Here is a 16,677-nt window from a genome sequence, read left to right on the forward strand (position 1 = left end):
CAAAACCATCTTATTTCTACCTTACATTTAACCGGTATCTCTCTGCAATAGTAAACGGAATGGGTAGATCACTCATCTAATATCAGTCTTCTCAGTGCTACCGGAACAACTTTTACATTTAGAGTAATGCAACGATTTCTCAGTTTTATGAAGCTACTGCAACTAACGCTTTGGATTTCTTTCCTGTTAAATTACGCTCTGCAATATTAAGCCATGTAAATTGTCCTATTGGTCTACTAACAATGCTATGTATAATACTACAAATCTTTCAAAAGCAATATCAACTCACTACAATACTTACACTCTGCATAATAAATATGATTAATGCGACTAATGCTAATAATAAAGTCGTCTAAAACTCGGCTATAGGTACAGAATAAAACTATCTTACATCAAGATAAACCATGTACTGCCAAACCAATAACGGCCAATTACTTAACGTCTATCAGTCAATGACTTAACAAAATAAACTTAGCACTCTTTTGCTCTATTTTTTATATATGTAGTTCTCTACATTAACTGTCACATTGATATCACCACTGACAACACACCACTGACCTTTTAACAGCACCAAATATGAAAAAAGCACTGTAACTCTTTACATGATTTAGATGTAGTTGCATTAGCAAAAAATAAAGTCCTGTCTTCTGTACACGCTAGCCTTTCTGTATACATTAATCTTTCTGTGTACACCAGTCCCTCTATATAGACTAGCCTCTCTGTCTTCTGTATACACGTGCCCGTAACCTATATACACTAGCCTGCCTTCTTTTTACAATAGTCTCGGTGTCCCAGCCTCTCTGCATACACTAGCCTCACTGAATTCCCCAGACTCTCTTCTGTATACACAAGCCTATCTGTAAACAATAGCTTGTCATCTGTACACACTAGCCTCTCTGTATACACTAGCCATTCTTCTGTATACACCAGGCTCAGGGGAATAACATTAGCCTATCTGTATTACCTTGTTTGACTTTTCTGATTTCTGTTTCTTTTCTAGGGTCTACCTCGCCGTATACCCAAGCCAATCTTATTACCCCAGCCTCATTCCAATTATAATAGCCTCACTGTATACCCCAGGCAGTCTTGTGTTGGGTTTTTTCAGTCTGCTCAGCCATCTTCTTGTAGGGTTCTTCGGGTCAGCCCTTGCTCCCTTTTCCCCACGTATCCTCTCATTCACAAGAAGTTCATTCTCATGTCTGGGTTACCTTGGGCATCAGGCTCATCCTATCCTTCACGGGACATTCATTTGGGTTTGCGTAGCTTGCAGGCTCTTAGGGGGTTCCTTCTCATCTTCAGGTCAAGAGTCGGTGGGTTCTACTCTCACAGCGGTAACTTACAGTTGGCGTTTGGGCATATGTCATTTTATGGATGGGATCTTTACCTTTCCTTTTCCACCTATACTTGTGTCTTTTTGCCCTCTTTTCAAGCATACTGACCATCCAGGCCATGGCACACCTCAGGCCTTGGTTCTTAACCACTACAATACAGGGCACTTTCGCCCCCTTCCTTCCCAGCCCAATTTTCAGCTTTCATCGCTCTAGCGCTTTCAGTGACAATTGCGCGGTCATGCTACACTGTACCCAAATGAAATTTTTATAATTTTGTTCGCACAAATAGAGATTTATTTTGGTGGTATTTATTCACGACTCCGTTTTTTATTTTTTGCGATATAAGCGCAAAAAAACGGAAATTTGGAAAAAAAACTATATTTTCTTTTTTCTATTTTAAAAGAAATCCAATAAAATCAAATTTTGTCATAAATTTAAGCCAAAATGTATTCTGCTACATGTTTTTGGTAAAAAAAAATCCGTTAAGTGTATAATAATTGGTTTGTGTGATCACGGACATATGTACGCAAATGATCATGTACATATGTGTGCAGGTGATCACGTACATATGTGTGCACATAATCATTGGGACAAGTGATTTTAGTGGGACATATGTGGGGGACATGTTTTTATTATTAGGGACATGTGTTTTTATTTTTTGGGGACATGTATGTTTTGGGGACATGTGTGTTATGGGGACATATGTGGGGACTGTGTTTACACTGTGTGGTGTGTTGTGTGTTTACACTAGACTGAAGATCAGTGAGTAAAAAGCTGTAAAAAACAGCTCATACTCACTGATCATCAGCCGGCTGCAGCAATCTACTCTCCTCTCCTCAGCGATGACTTCTGTGTGAGGAGAGGAGGAGCCGATTGCCTAGCAACCGGCTGTTTGTTTACATCACATGATGGCCGTGATTGGACACGGCCGTCATGTGATCAGGAGGGCCAATCACAGAGCCCTGATTGACATTCCTGAACATCCTATCAGAAGTAGACGGCTCCCACCCGGCCGTATATGTGCATTGGCCGGGTGGGAAGTGGTTAAGTAATATCACATTTCCCACTTGAAGACTCCGATTACAAGTGGGAAGGCTGGCCGCAGGCCAACCCGTATTTGTGGGAGGTGTCTGAGGGACTATTAAACCCTCCTCCTCTGTCAGGGCCAGGGTTGGTGTTTTCTAGGGAGAGAGAGACCGGGTTACACAGACTTGCTAGTGTATACAGACGGAATAGTGTATACAGAAGACCAGCTAGTTTATACAGAGAGGCTAATGTGTACAAAAGACAGGCTAGATTATACAGAAGAACGTACTGGATATGCAGAGATGGAGGCGAGGTTATACAGAGGGAGAGGCTGTTTTACACAAAGAGGCTAGTGTGTGCAGACTTGCTAAAGTATACGGACAGACTAGTGTATACAGAGAGGCTATTTTAAACAGAGAGACTAGGGAAAACAGAGAGGCTAGTGTACAGAGACAAGCTGACAGTGAGGCCGGGGTATAATGAGAAGCTAAGTTATACAGTAGACAGGCTAGTTTATATAAAAGACAAAATTGGGTAAACAGAATACAGGCTGGGGTATAATGAGAGGCAAGATTATACATAGAGGCTAGGGTATAAAGATGTATACAGAAAGGCGGGGTATACCGAGAGACTATGTGTATAAAAGACAAGCTAGGGACGGACTAGTGTATACAGAAGACCGGCTAGTTGATACAGAGAGGCTAGATTATACAGAAGAACATCCTGGGTATGCAGAGAGCTCAGCTTCAAGGGATGGCCAACGTGAGTAATATGAGTGAGACTCCTCACCCCCCCCCCCCACCTACCAGATCTGACTTTCATCCCCTTGCCCTCTCTGCCCCGGTCATCTGGTGGCAGTTTTATGCACTCCCTGGCCCCCACCCATTCATAATCCTTACCGACCTTTCCTTCCGCTGCTCACAGGAACACACTGGAATACTTGTCTAATTAACCAACTTGTACAAGACACCGCTATCCTCCTGTCTGACACCGGTCCCCATTGGAGGCGTTACCCCTCACTGTTTGGGTGGTCCCTGCCTCCCCCTGGATGCTCCACATATACCCCAAAGACATTGTCGGAGGGGCACCACTTGACAGGTGGCATCTCCCATTGGAGGAAGGGATGATGGCCCCAACCCCTTGGCAGCAGGTTCTTTCATGTACAGACCAGGGCGGCTCATCTTCCCTTCTGGAGTCTTGACCTTAGAGGGGGGAGTTGCACTTTGGGGGGTCTGAGTGATACCTAGTGCGCTGTACTGGAAGGGCTTGACATTCCCGCATATGTGTCCCCTCTCCCTGGTTGCGCCCCTCGTCCCCCCCTCTGGCCCCCACCTACTCTTTGCCGACATTGCCTTCTGCAGCTTTCGGGGACACCCTGGATGACTTATTTATTGAGCCTATTGGTGCGAGACACTGCTTCCCTCCAGTTTGACTCTGGACCCCCCTGGAGGATTTACCCCTTACTGTTTTGGCGGTCCCAGCCTCCCTCTGGATGCTCTACACAGCCCCCGATGGTGATGCAGGAGAGACACTAATTGGCGGGCCCCAGAACTGCTGCTCGGGTGAAGTCTCCCGTTGGATGGAGGGATGGTGGCCCCAGCCCCTTGCCTGCCAGATTCTCCATGCACTGACCAGGGCTGCTCCTCTTTGATCTTCATGTGGTGACCATGGAGGGGAGGAGTTGAAACTTATGGGGTCCGGGTGGTTGCTGGTGTGAGCACGCTAAAGGACTTGACCTTTCCGCATGTTTGTCCCCTCTCCTTTGCTGCCCCTCCTTCCCTCCCCCTTCCCTCCCTTACCTCCTTCCCTTCCCTCCCCCCTTCCCTCCCTCCTTTCACTCCCCCTTTCCCCCCTTACCCCCCTCTTTCCCCCCCTTCCCTCCCCCTTTTCCCCCGGGGCGTGGATGGAGGAGAGGGGGTAAGGAGAGGACAATCTGCCAAAGAGAGAAATACATTTGTTCGGGGGCTGCATGTACTTTTGGGGTATGGGACGGGGGGTGGTGGATCCCATTCTGTGATGCCTTTTCTGTTGTGACGGGCTCCCTCATGCATGCCTACATTTAGGGCGAGCTGAGGAGACCCCTCAGTGCTGACAGTTCTATGCTCTACCTCTGTTTTAATTATACTATTGTTTTTTGGTTCTATGATGTTACTGATTGTCTTTTATTTGCATACCGGTATCAGACATGACATTTACCACTGCCGGGACTGGGGGGACTGGGATCCGGGGGCTCCCTCTCCGACCTGTCTACCCACCAACCCAAGTAGGACGGCGCTTTAAACCCAGTGTACATCTGGTAAACGCTATAGCATAATTGTGCTGTTTTAGTATACAATTCCTGTACTGTTGAGTGCGGACAACCCTTAATTTCCCTCTCCCCCTGGGGTTGAGGTGCCCGGCCTCTTTTTCCCCTTACCTTTCCTTCCATTTGCCCTTCCTTTTTCCCCCTTAGTTCCCGCCATCCATTACCTACCCAATACCTACCTTGGTTCAACTTTCTTTGCTTTTCTCGGACGTCCCCCTTCCCCTCCCCGAGGAGCGATGGCAGACTCAGTCAAGGTCACCTCTCTAAACGTTAAGGGACTGAACTCCTCTGAAAAACGGTGGATCCTCCTGTGAGAACTGAAGACTTCCTGTACTGATGTGGCCTTTATACAAGAAACACATTTTAAAAATACTAGCCTCCCCTTTCTACGGTCAAGATCCTTCGCTAAGGTCTACCACTCTACTAACCCCTCCTCTAAGACCAAGGGAATCTCCATTCTGATCTCTAGCAGGCTCCCCTCGGTTCTCCAGGATTCTCTGGTGGACCCTGGGGGCCGATATCTTTTTCTTAGGGGCCACATTGGAGAGCTCCTTTTTACATTTGCCACTGTGTATGCTCCCAATGATCACCAAGACACATTCCTCAGAACTACCCTGCACAGATGATGTGACTTTCGGGAGGGCCAGTTGATATTAGGTGGGGACTTTAATGTCCCCTTTCGCCATCGGTTGACACTTCTGCCTCTTGCTCCTCGCTCCTCATTTACTCTAGAAAGCGGATTACTAAGTGCTTACTGAATGACCAATTAGTTGATATCTGGTGTCTGCAACACTCCGGGGAAAGGGACTACTCTTTTTGCTCTTCCCCTCACAAATCATACTTGAGGATAGACTTCTTCTTGATTCCACATGACCAACTGCACTTGGTGAGCTCTTCCTCCATCGGCCATATTACTTGGTCTGACCACGCTCCTGTAGCCCTTACCTACACCCTCTCTAGGAACCCCTCACCTAGGACTCTATTCTGGCACCTTAATGAGAGCCTCCTCCAGATACCGGAAGTTTTAGCAGATGTGACCAGGGAATTGGACCTTTATTTCCAAGAAAACTAAACGCAGGACTGCGACCCGGGGATAATTTGGGAGGCTCACAAGTCAGTACTCCGCAGGGTACTTATCAGGCACGGGGCACGCATCAAACGAACACGGAAGGAACAAATTGCTAATCTGTTTTGTGAACTTGCCTCTGTGGAAGCGAAACATAAACATGCCCCCTCACGGACCTTAGAGATTGAATTGGGGACACTCCGTACCCAGATTACTGACCTACTCCATTATAAAGCGAAAGCAGTACTCCAGTTTTGTCGTAAACTGATGTAGGAATCAGGGGACAAATGCGGAAAAATCTTTGCCAGGTCAGTAAAGGAGTTGAAATCTGCCTCTTACATACAACAGTTGATAGATGAGAATGGCCAGAGGGGCTCTACCCCAACCCAAATAGCCAAAGTCTTTGAAAAATGCTACTCTGATCTCTACAACCTGCCCGATTCAGGGTCCGGACAGGACAATATAGACAGATATGTAACCGGTTCTGGTCTACCAACCCGATCACACTGGAAGAAGTCCAGATGGCCGTGGGACCTCCGAAGGTGGGTAAGGCTCCGGGCCCTGACGGATATACCGCACAATACTATAAGACCTTCCTCCCTATTCTTGGCCCGCGCTTGGTGAATTTATTGAATACTCTGAGCTTGAATGGGGATTTTCCTGAGCATACCCTTAGAGCCCACATCTCGTTGATACCTAAGGAGGGCAAAGACCCGGGCCTATGTGGGAGCTACAGACCAATTTCCCTCCTAAATTCGGTCCTAAAACGATTCTCTAAAATCCTCGCCACGTGATTGGCACAGCACTTGCAGTCCCTTATACATATTGACCAGTTAGGTTTTATTCCCACCAGGGAAGATAGGGACAACACCATTAAGGTGCTTACCCTGGTCCATAAAGCAAAGTCATCTGGGACCCCTTGTCTTTTCGTGAGTACTGATGCCGAGAAAGCTTTTGATCGGGTCAAATGGACATTCATGTTCTCGGGCCTTCGCCATATAGGTCTGAGTGAACGGATGTTGGCATGGATAAGTAAGATATACTCACGCCCTTCAGCTCAACTCAAAGCGAATGGGGTGCTCTCATCTCCCCTTGACATCGGGAATGGGACCAGACAGGGTTGCCCCCTGTCGCCCCAGTTATTCGCACTGTCATTGGAACCCTTTCTCTCCACAATTCGACAAAACTCAGACATAACGCGACTCCAAATCGGTACTATTGACATCTGCCTACGTAGATGACATGCTGTTCTCGTTGACAAATCCCAGAGTTTCCTTGCCAAATCTCCTTCGGGAATTCCAGATATACGGGATACTTCTTGAAATCAGAGGCCATGGGGGTCGAAGTCCGCCTGCAAACGTTACTAGACTTGTAGTCCAATTTTCGATTTAAATAGACCCATACAGCCCTTAAGTACTTAGGTACTTACATTCCACAGGACAACGCGCGTACGTTTATGTTGAACTTCCCCCCACCCCTTGTCACTAAGATCCGCAGTTTGCTTCACGGGTGGCATTCTGGCCTCCATTCCTGGTTCAGGAGATGCAATCTCATTAAAATGAACATACTCCCTAAATTTACCTATCTTTTCCAAGCTCTCCCGATCCAGATTCCAGTCCCGTTTTTTTAAGCAAGCTCAATCCCTGCTCACTCAATTTAACTGGGCCCACAAAAATCCCAGACTTAAGTGGTCACAGCTGACATTGTCTAAACAACAGGGAGGGTTGGTTCTCCCTGACTTGCGATGCTACTACCTGGCCTCCCATCTGGGGCATGTATTGGACTGGAATGGAAACAAACTTTCTAAGCTCTGGGTGCTACTAGGACAATCTCACTCCCAAATTCCGCTAAGAAGCACCATGTGGTGCTATAAGGATTTACCCACAGAATTGACGTCACATCCCACTATAGGGGCTTCATTGAAAGTCAGTCACCTGATCGCTACCCAAAACACACTCACGTCTTTGACTTCCCCCCTATTCCCTATACGTGGCCATCCGAACTTGGAACCGGGGACCCACTTAGAAATTCCAACCTAGACCATGCGTCTAAATTCGTCATTGATGGAAAATGACCTTCTTTCTCAACCCTAACAGATCCGACAGGGCTTTTCCAAATGCCTTTTTGGAGAGCGGCGCAACAACATCATTTTTTCCATTCCATCCCCAATACTCAAACTTTCGCACGCCCTCAGACGGAGTTTGAGACTCTATGCAGGAGCGAAGGCCCTTTGGTCCACATTCTCTCTCAAACAGATCACCCACACTTAACCTGTCTGTCCAACTGGGAAAAGGACCTTAATTGCTCGTTTTCCCCAGCACAGAGACAACGCATTATCACTTTGGCTCTCAAAACCTCGCTGTGCACGAAGATACAGGAGACAAATTTTAAACTTCTCACCAGGTGGTATTTGACACCATCAAAGCTGCATAAATAATTCCCCTCTTCCTCGAACATATGCTGGAGGTGTGGAGAAGAAGAGGGCACGTTGATCCACATTTTTTGGTCCTGCCCCAGCTTGGTGGACTTCTGGACAGAGATCCGATGCATAACACAAAAATTCACAGACTTCTCCATCCCGGAAGAGGCTGCATTCTTTCTCTTGCACCATTCACAGATTCCCATTAAGAAGTACAAAAAAATAAATTTTACGGCATGTGATAAATGCGGCGAAATCCTGCATCCCTCTCTATTGGAAAAAATGTTACCCCCCTTTCATTACTCACTGGCTTAGGAAAATAGAGGACATTAAAAAAAATGGAGGACTTGATCCTCACATCACAAGGTAAACAAGAATTTTTTAAACAAACCTGGGACATCTGGAATACCTTTATATTCTCGCTGGAAGGATGTCGCCTGCTATCACCTTAATGCTCTGAGCTTTCCTTGACTGGCCCCTTGGACAGTGGCTGCCATTGTGTCTCGTCCCCTCTTCTCCTTTCCTGATCTTTCACCCCTTCTCTTTTCTGCCTTCCTCCCCTATCTCTCACCCCCTCCACCCACTCTCTCTTTTGGAAAAAGTGGAAAATTGGGAATGACGGCCCCACCCCCCCCCCTCTGGATGGATTATGCCGGAGGGACCTGGGGTTTGTGTGACCCTGGATCTTGGTACAGTACTTTATCCGTGCCTTGAATCATTATGATTGATGGAAGGCAGACTCACAGTTGCGAAATATACCAGTATCAAGTATTGTTCAGCTGCTTTTTGCTCTGTATTTCTCTGTTGCATTATGTACTCGGGGGACCTTCTTCCCCTGTTTGGAGAAAAAATTATATTTGAAAAAAAAAAAGAAGCCTACGACACCTGGTATTCCCAGGCGGTCTCCCATCCAGGCATTAACCAGGCCCGACCCTGCTTAGCCTCCAAGATCAGACGAGATGGAACAGATTCAGGGGGATGTGGCCGTAGCCAATAACTTCAGGCACTCTCAACTCTCTTGACAAATGCCAAGATGGTCACCTTGGGAAAGAAACAAAAAAAAAACAAGTCAACACCAACAACATAAAAAGAAGTCTACAGCACCTAGTATTCCCAGGTGGTCTCTCATCCAGGTATTAACAAGGCCCGACCCTGTTTAGTCTCTGAGATCAGACGAGATCTGGTGCTTTCAGGGTTATGTGGCCATAGGCAAGCTCTTCAGGCACTCTCAACCCTCTTGACAAACACCAAGATGGTCACCTTGGTAAACAAACAAAACAAAAACAAGTTAACGCCAACAACATAAAAAGAAGCCTACAGCACCTAGTATTCCCAGGTTGTCTCCAATCCAGGTACTAGCAAGGCCCAACCCTGTTTAGCCTCTGAGATAAGAGGAGATCGGGCGCTTTCAGGGTTATGTGCCCATATGCAATCTCTTTGGGCACTCTCAACCCTCTTGACAAATGCCAAGATAGTCACCTTGAGATACAAGCGAAAAAAGACAGGTCAATGTCAACAACATAAAAAGAAGAATACGGCACCTGGTATTCCAACGCCATCTCCCATCCAGGTACTAACTAGGCCCAACCCTTCTTAGCCTCAGAGATAAGAAGAGCTAGGGCTTTTTCAGGTTGATGCTGCTGTAAGCGATCTCTTTGGGCACTCTCAACCCTCTTGACAAATGCCAAGATGGTCACCTTGGGAAACAAGCGGAAAAAAACAAACGAATCAACGCCAACAACATAAAAAGAAGCCTACAATAACTGGTATTCCCAGGTGGTCTCCCATCCAGGTACTAACCAGGCCTGACTATTCTTAGCCTCCAAGATCAGACAAGATTGGGTGCTTTCAGAGTGATGTGGCCATAGGCAATCTCTTCAGGCACTCTCAACCCTCTTGACAAACACCAAGATGGTGACCTTGGGAAACAAGCTAAAAAAAACAGGTCAACTCCAACAACATAAAAAGAAGCCTACGACACCTGGTATTCCCAGGCGGTCTCCCATCCGCGTACTAACAAGGCCTGACTCTTCTTAGCCTCCAACATCAAATGAGATCGGGTGCTTTCAGGGTGATGTGCCCGTAGGCAATCCCTTCAGGCACTTTCAACCCTCTTGACAAACGCCAAGATGGTCACCTTGGGAATCAAGCAACAACTTAAAAAAAAAGCCTATGGCATTGAGAAATCCCAGGCGGTCTCCCATCCAGGTACTAACCAGGTCCCAACCCTGCTTAGCCTCTGAGATCAAATGAGATTGGGCTCTTTCAGGGTGATGCAGCCATAGTAGATTTTTTTTCAGGCACGCTCAACCCTCTTGACAAACGACAAGATGGTCACCTTGGGAAGCAAACAAAAAATCAAGTCAACGCCAACAACATAAAAAGAAGCCTACAGCACCTAGTATTCCCAGGCGGTCTCCCATCCAGGTATTAACAAGGCACGACCCTTTCTAGCCTCTGAGATCAGAGGAGATTGGGTGCTTTCAGGGTGATGTGCCCATAGGCAATCTCTTTGGGCACTCTCATCCCTCTTGAAAAATGCCAAGATAGTCACCCTGGGAAACAAGCGAAAAAAAACAGGTCAACGCCAACAACATGAAAAGAAGAATACGGCACCTGGTATTCCAAGGCCGTCTCCCATTCAAGTACTAACTAGGCCCAACCCTTCTTAGCCTCCGAGATCAGAAGAGATAGGGTGCTTTCAGGGTGATGCTGCTGTAAGTGATCTCTTTAAGCACTCTCTACCCTCTTGACAAATGCCAAGATGATCACTTTGGGAAACAAGCGAAAAAAAACAGGTCAACACCAACAACATAAAAAGAAGCCTGCGGCATCTGGAAAACCCAGGCGGTCTCCCATCCAGGTACAAACCAGGCCCAACCCTGCTTAGCCTCTGAGACCAGACGAGATTGGGTGCTTTAAGGGTGTTGTGGCCGTAGGCAATTTCTTTGTGCACTCTCAACCCTCTTGACAAATGGCAAGATGGTCACCTTGGGAAAAAAGGGAAAAAACACAGGTCAACGCCGACAACATAATGAGAAGCCTACGGCACCTGGTATTCCCAGGCTGTCTCCCGTCCAGGTACTAACCAGGCCCATCGCTGCTTAGCCTCCAAGATCAGATGAGATTGGGCTCTCTCAGGGTGATTTGGCCGTAGGCACTCTCTTTGGGCACTCTGAAGCCTCTTGACAAAGGCCAAGATGCTCACCTTGGGAAAAAAGCTAAAAAAAACAGGTCAAAGCCAACAACATAAAAAGAAGTCTACGGCATCCCGTATTCCCAGGCGATCTCCCAATCAAGACACTAACCAGGCCAGATCCTTCTATGGCACCTGGTCTTCCCAGGCAGTCTCCCATCCAGGTACTAACCAGGCCTGACACTGCTTAGCCTCTGAAATCAGATGAGATTGGGTGCTTTCAGGGTGATGTGGCCGTAAGCATTCGCTTCAAGACACGCCCAACCCTCTTGACAAACGCCAAGATGGTCGCCTTCTGAAACAAGCGAAAAAAACAGGTCAAAGCCAACAGCATAAAAAGAAGCCTATGGCACCTGGTATTCCCAGGCGGTCTCCCATCCAGGTACTAACCAGGCCTGACACTGTTTAGCCTCCGAGATCAGACGAGATTGGACGCTTTCAGGGTGATGGGGCCTTAGGTGATCTCTTCGGGCACTCTCAACCCTCTTGACAAATGCCAAGATGGTCACCTTTGGAAACAAGTGAAAAAAAAAAAACAGGTCAAGGCCAATAACATAAAAAGAAGCCTACGGCACCTGTTATTCCCAGACGTTCTCCTATCCTGGTATTAACCAGGCCCAACACTGCTTAGCCTCCGAGATCAGACAAGATCGGGTGTTTTCAGGGTGATGGGGCCGTAGGTGATCTCTTTAGGCACTCAAGACCCTCTTTTTAAAAGCCAAGATGGTCACCTTGGGAAACAAGCGAAAATAAACAGGTCAACACCAACAACATAAAAAGAAGCCTACGGCACCTGGTATTCACAGATGGTCTCCCATACAGGTATTAACCAGGCCGTACACTGCTAGGCCTCTGAGATCAGATGAGATTGTGCGCTTTCAGGGTGATGTGGCCATAGGTGTTCTATTCAGACACTCTCAACCCTCTTGACAAATGCCAAGATGGTCATCTTGGGACAAAAGTGAAAAAAAAACAGGTCAACGCCAACAACATAGACCCTGGCGGTCTCCCATCTGACCCTGACCCTGACCCTGCTTAGCCTCTGAGATCGGGCGCTTTCAGGGTGATGGGGCCTTAGGCGAACGCTTCGGGACATACTCAAAACTCTTGACAGATGCTAAAATAGTCACCTTGGGAAACAAGCGAAAAAAAAACAGGTCAAAGCCAACAATATAAAAAGATTCCTACGGCACCTGTAATTAGGTATTATCCAGACCGGACCCTGCTTAGCCTCCGAGATCAGATGAGATCGGGCGCTTTCAGGGTGATGTGGCCAGAGGAGATTTCTTCTGGCTCTCTCAGCCCTCTTGACAAATGCCAAGATGGTCACCTTGGGAAACAAGCGGAAAAAAAAAACATGTCAACGCCAACAGCATAAAAAGAAGCCTACGGCACCTGGTATTCCCAGTCGGTCTCCCATCCAGTTACTAATCAGGCCCGACAATGCTTAACCTCCGAGATCAGACAAGATCGGGCACTTTCAGGGTGATTTGGCCGTAGGCACTTTCTTTGGGCACTCTCACCCTCTTGACAAACGCCAAGATGGTCATCTTGGGAAACAAGTGAAAAAAAACAGGTCAACGCCAACAACATAAAAAATAGAATTTTTATATACAGCTTACCTGTAAAATCCTTTTCTTGAGGGTACATCACGGGACACAGGAGCTTCATTACATAGTGGGTTATATAGGCACCTCTGGTGATTGGACACTGGTTAACCCCCAATTAAGGAGAATTCCTCCCCTATATAACCCCTCCCATATGGGAGGCACCTCAGTTTTGTAGCAAAGCAATAGGAAACCACGTAAAACCCAAGAGGGGTGGGAGCCCTGTGTCCCGTGATGTACTCTCAAGAAAAGGATTTTACAGGTAAGCTGTGTATAAAAATCCTATTTTCTTGATCATACATCAGGGGACACAGGAGCTTCATTACATAGTGGGATGTCCCAAAGCAATGCTCAGATTGAGGGGAGGGAGACACAGATCATAATATATAGACCGCCAAGGACCGGAGGACCTAAACTGCAGCCTGCAGTACACTGCGCCCAAAGGCGATATCCTCTTGCCCTCTGACATCCACCTGATAGAATCTGGTGAATATGTGGACTGATGACCAAGTTGCAGCCTTACAGATCTGAGCCAGGGAGGCCTGGTGATGCACTGCCCAAGAAGCACTTACAGCCCTAGTTGAGTGCGCTTTCACTTGAAAAGGAGGGATCTTCCCTTTAACACTATAGGCCTGAGAAATAATCTGTCTAATCCACCATGAGAGAGTGGATTTTGATGCCACCTGACCCTTCCTAGGGCCTTCCGGCAAAATAAATAAGCAATCAGTTTTCCTTATCTGTGCAGTTGCCTGAAGATAGATACTGATTGCCCTTACCACATCCAAAGTGTGCAAAGATTTTTCTTCTGCAGACTGTGGGTCCGGAAAAAAGGATGGTAGGCTTACATCTTGATTCAAATGGAATCCTGAAACCACCTTAGGCAGAAAGGACCTGTTGGGACGCATTACCACCAGGTCCTTATGAATAATTAGATACGGTTCTTTACTGGAGAGAGCTGCTAGTTCTGACACTCTTCTAGCCGTGGATATGGCTACCAAGAAAACCAATTTTTTAGTCAAAAGAACTAACGAAGCCTGATGCAAAGGTTCAAAAGGTTGCCCCTGCAAAGCTGAGAGAACCAAATTCAGATCCCATGGGCATACCGGAGGTTTGACTGGCGGCCTTATCCGCATAGCCCCCTGGATGAAAGCCCGCACCAGGGAATGTGATGCAAGTGGTTTCTGAAAAAACACTGACAAGGCCGAAATATGCACCTTGATAGTGCTTACGGCCAAATTCATTTCTAGGCCTGACTGGAGGAAGGCCAAGATCCTGCTAATGACATACTTTCTAGGATGACATTCCCTGAGTTCACAACAGGAAACATATGCCCTCCAGATTTTGTAGTAAATAAGCCTGGAGGCCGGCTTTCTGGCATTGACCAGAGTAGAAAGGACTGGCCCCGAAAGCCCACGGTCTCTCAGAATGTGGGTCTCAGCAGCCAAACCGTCAAATTCAGACTGTGTAAAGCAGCATGGTAAATTGGACCCTGTGAGAGCAGATCTGGCCGGAGAGGGAGGATCCACGGCCTGCCTACTGCCAACTTCATGATCTCTGCGTACCACGGTCGCCTGGGCCAAGGCGGGGCTACCAAAAGAACAGACTTTGTTTCCCTCTTGACTCTTCCCAGGAACTGCGACAGAAGCAGGCACGGGGGGAAGGCAAAAATCAAATTGTACTGGTCCCAGGGAACTGTCAGAGCATCCGACCCCTGAGCGAGTGTATCTCTTGTCTTTGACACAAATTTGTCCAGTTTTCTGTTGAACCTGGACGCAAACAGATCTACGTCTGGAGTACCCCACCTGCGACATATGTTCCAAAACACGTCGGGGTGCAGAGCCCATTCTCCTGGGCACAACTGCTGGTGGCGCAGAAAATCCGCCTGCCAATTTTCCACTCCTGGAATGAAGACTGCAGAAAGGCATGGAACATGCCTTTCTGCCCAGACAAGTATGCGATTCACCTCTTTTTGCGCAACCAGACTCCTGGTACCGCTCTGGTGATTGATATATGCCACTGCTGTGGCATTGTTGGACTGAACCCAAACAGGGAGACCCTGTAGTCTGAAAGACCAGTTTATGAGATTCATATAAACTGCCCGGATCTCCAAGACATTTATGGGCAATAGCTTCTCGATCGCAGACCATTTCCTCTGTGAGCACGTCTCCTCCAACACTGCTCCCCAGCCTGTCAGGCTGGCATCTGTCATAATAATCTTCCATGGAAGAGGAAGAAAAGTTTTGCCTTTCAGCAAATTCTCGGTTTGTAACCACCAGACGAGGCTCTTGCGTGTCCCTGGGGATAGACGCATAGGAAGATCCAAGGATTGGGGATTCCTGTTCCAAGCCGCAAGGATGCATCTTTGCAGAGGCCTTGAGTGGAACTGGGCGAATGGAACGGCCTCGAAGGAGGCGACCATTTCCCCTAACAGTCTCATGCACAACCGAATGGGGCAAGATCTTCTGCCCTGAATTAGGCGCACCAGATCCCCAATGGCCAAGGCTTTTGGCCTTGGTAGAAACACCTTGCCCTGAGCAGTGTCGATAACCATACCCAGGTATTCCAACCTGGTAGCAGGCTGTAGGGACGACTTTTCTAGGTTTATAATCCAACCTAGGCGTTCCAGGTATTCTAGCGTTCTGGTAACACTGTGGTTCAGGAGCGCTACTGTTTTCTCTATGAGAAGCAAATCGTCTAGATAAGCCATGATGGCTATACCCTGAGCTCTTAGGTTTGCCAAGAGAGGGTCCAGAATCTTTGTGAAGACTCGAGGGGCCGTAGCTAGCCCAAACGGCAAAGCCACAAATTGAAAATGGTGCTGCTCTACCTTCGAACCTTAGATACTTTTGGTGTGCGGGAAAAATTGGCACATGGAGATATGCATCCTTGATGTCTATTGATGCCATAAACTCTCCCCCTTGCAGGGAGGAGACCACAGTGCGAATTGACTGTATTCGGAAGGACCGGATGCGTAAAAATCGGTTCAGATCCTTCAGATCCAGGATAGGTCTGACACTTTTATTTGGCTTTGGAACGGTAAAGAGATTAGAGTAAAACCCTGAAACCTGTTCTTTTGGGTCCACTTCTACTATCACTCCCTGGGATAGTAAGTGATCTAAGGCCAGAAATAGCGGTCTTTGCTTTACTGGGTCCCTGGGGATCCTTGACCTTAGAAAGCGAGAAGGTGGAATCTCCTGAAACTCCAGCTTGTAGCCCAGAGATACCAAAGAGACCACCCACTCGCCCCGGATCTCTTCCTGCCAGGCTTCTGCAAACTGCAGGAGCCTTCCCCCCACTTGGCCGAGCGGGGGTGCTCCTTCACAAGGAAGCTTTCGGGCTCTGCTTGGCAGGCTTTCGCCCCCAGGATTTCTTCTGCCCCTGGGCCCGGCCTTGAGCCTTTCTTGGAGAGGGGGGTTGAGAAGGCCGTCGCCACTGCTTAGAGCTTGATGCTCTGGGAGAAAGAGAACGCCTAAATGATGGACGTTTGCTCCTTTTGACTGGAAGGAGAGTAGACTTACTCCCTGAAATTTTTTGGACGAATTTGTCTAATTCTTCTCCAAACAAACGTTCCCCTTTAAACGGGAACCCAATCAAATGCTTCTTGCATGATAGCTCAGCTGCCCAATTCTTTAGCCATAGGGCCCTTCGCATGTGTACCAACAGGAGAGACAAACGAGATGCTTGTTGGACAGAAGCCAAAATCGCATCAATCATGAAACACAGAATT

The 16,677-nt window shown here is 47.5% G+C and overlaps 9 pseudogenes; all 9 read right to left on the minus strand.

The window, feature by feature from the left end:
- Window positions 1-9,020: 9,020 nt before the first annotated feature.
- Window positions 9,021-9,139, minus strand: LOC143999410 (5S ribosomal RNA; annotated as a pseudogene).
- A 100-nt stretch (window positions 9,140-9,239) lies between these two features.
- Window positions 9,240-9,358, minus strand: LOC143999306 (5S ribosomal RNA; annotated as a pseudogene).
- Window positions 9,359-9,898: 540 nt separating this feature from the next.
- LOC143998833 (5S ribosomal RNA) lies at window positions 9,899-10,017 on the minus strand (annotated as a pseudogene).
- Window positions 10,018-10,116: 99 nt separating this feature from the next.
- On the minus strand, window positions 10,117-10,235 carry LOC143999510 (5S ribosomal RNA; annotated as a pseudogene).
- Window positions 10,236-11,187: 952 nt separating this feature from the next.
- LOC143999998 (5S ribosomal RNA) lies at window positions 11,188-11,306 on the minus strand (annotated as a pseudogene).
- A 160-nt stretch (window positions 11,307-11,466) lies between these two features.
- On the minus strand, window positions 11,467-11,585 carry LOC143999534 (5S ribosomal RNA; annotated as a pseudogene).
- A 99-nt stretch (window positions 11,586-11,684) lies between these two features.
- On the minus strand, window positions 11,685-11,803 carry LOC143998822 (5S ribosomal RNA; annotated as a pseudogene).
- Window positions 11,804-11,906: 103 nt separating this feature from the next.
- Window positions 11,907-12,025, minus strand: LOC143998690 (5S ribosomal RNA; annotated as a pseudogene).
- A 701-nt stretch (window positions 12,026-12,726) lies between these two features.
- On the minus strand, window positions 12,727-12,845 carry LOC143999947 (5S ribosomal RNA; annotated as a pseudogene).
- Between the last annotated feature and the right edge of the window lie 3,832 nt (window positions 12,846-16,677).

Source organism: Lithobates pipiens, unplaced genomic scaffold, assembly GCF_037356315.1.
Source record: "Lithobates pipiens isolate NorthernLeopardFrog02 unplaced genomic scaffold, aLitPip1_a1.2 Scaffold_19, whole genome shotgun sequence".
Lineage (NCBI taxonomy): Eukaryota > Metazoa > Chordata > Amphibia > Anura > Ranidae > Lithobates > Lithobates pipiens.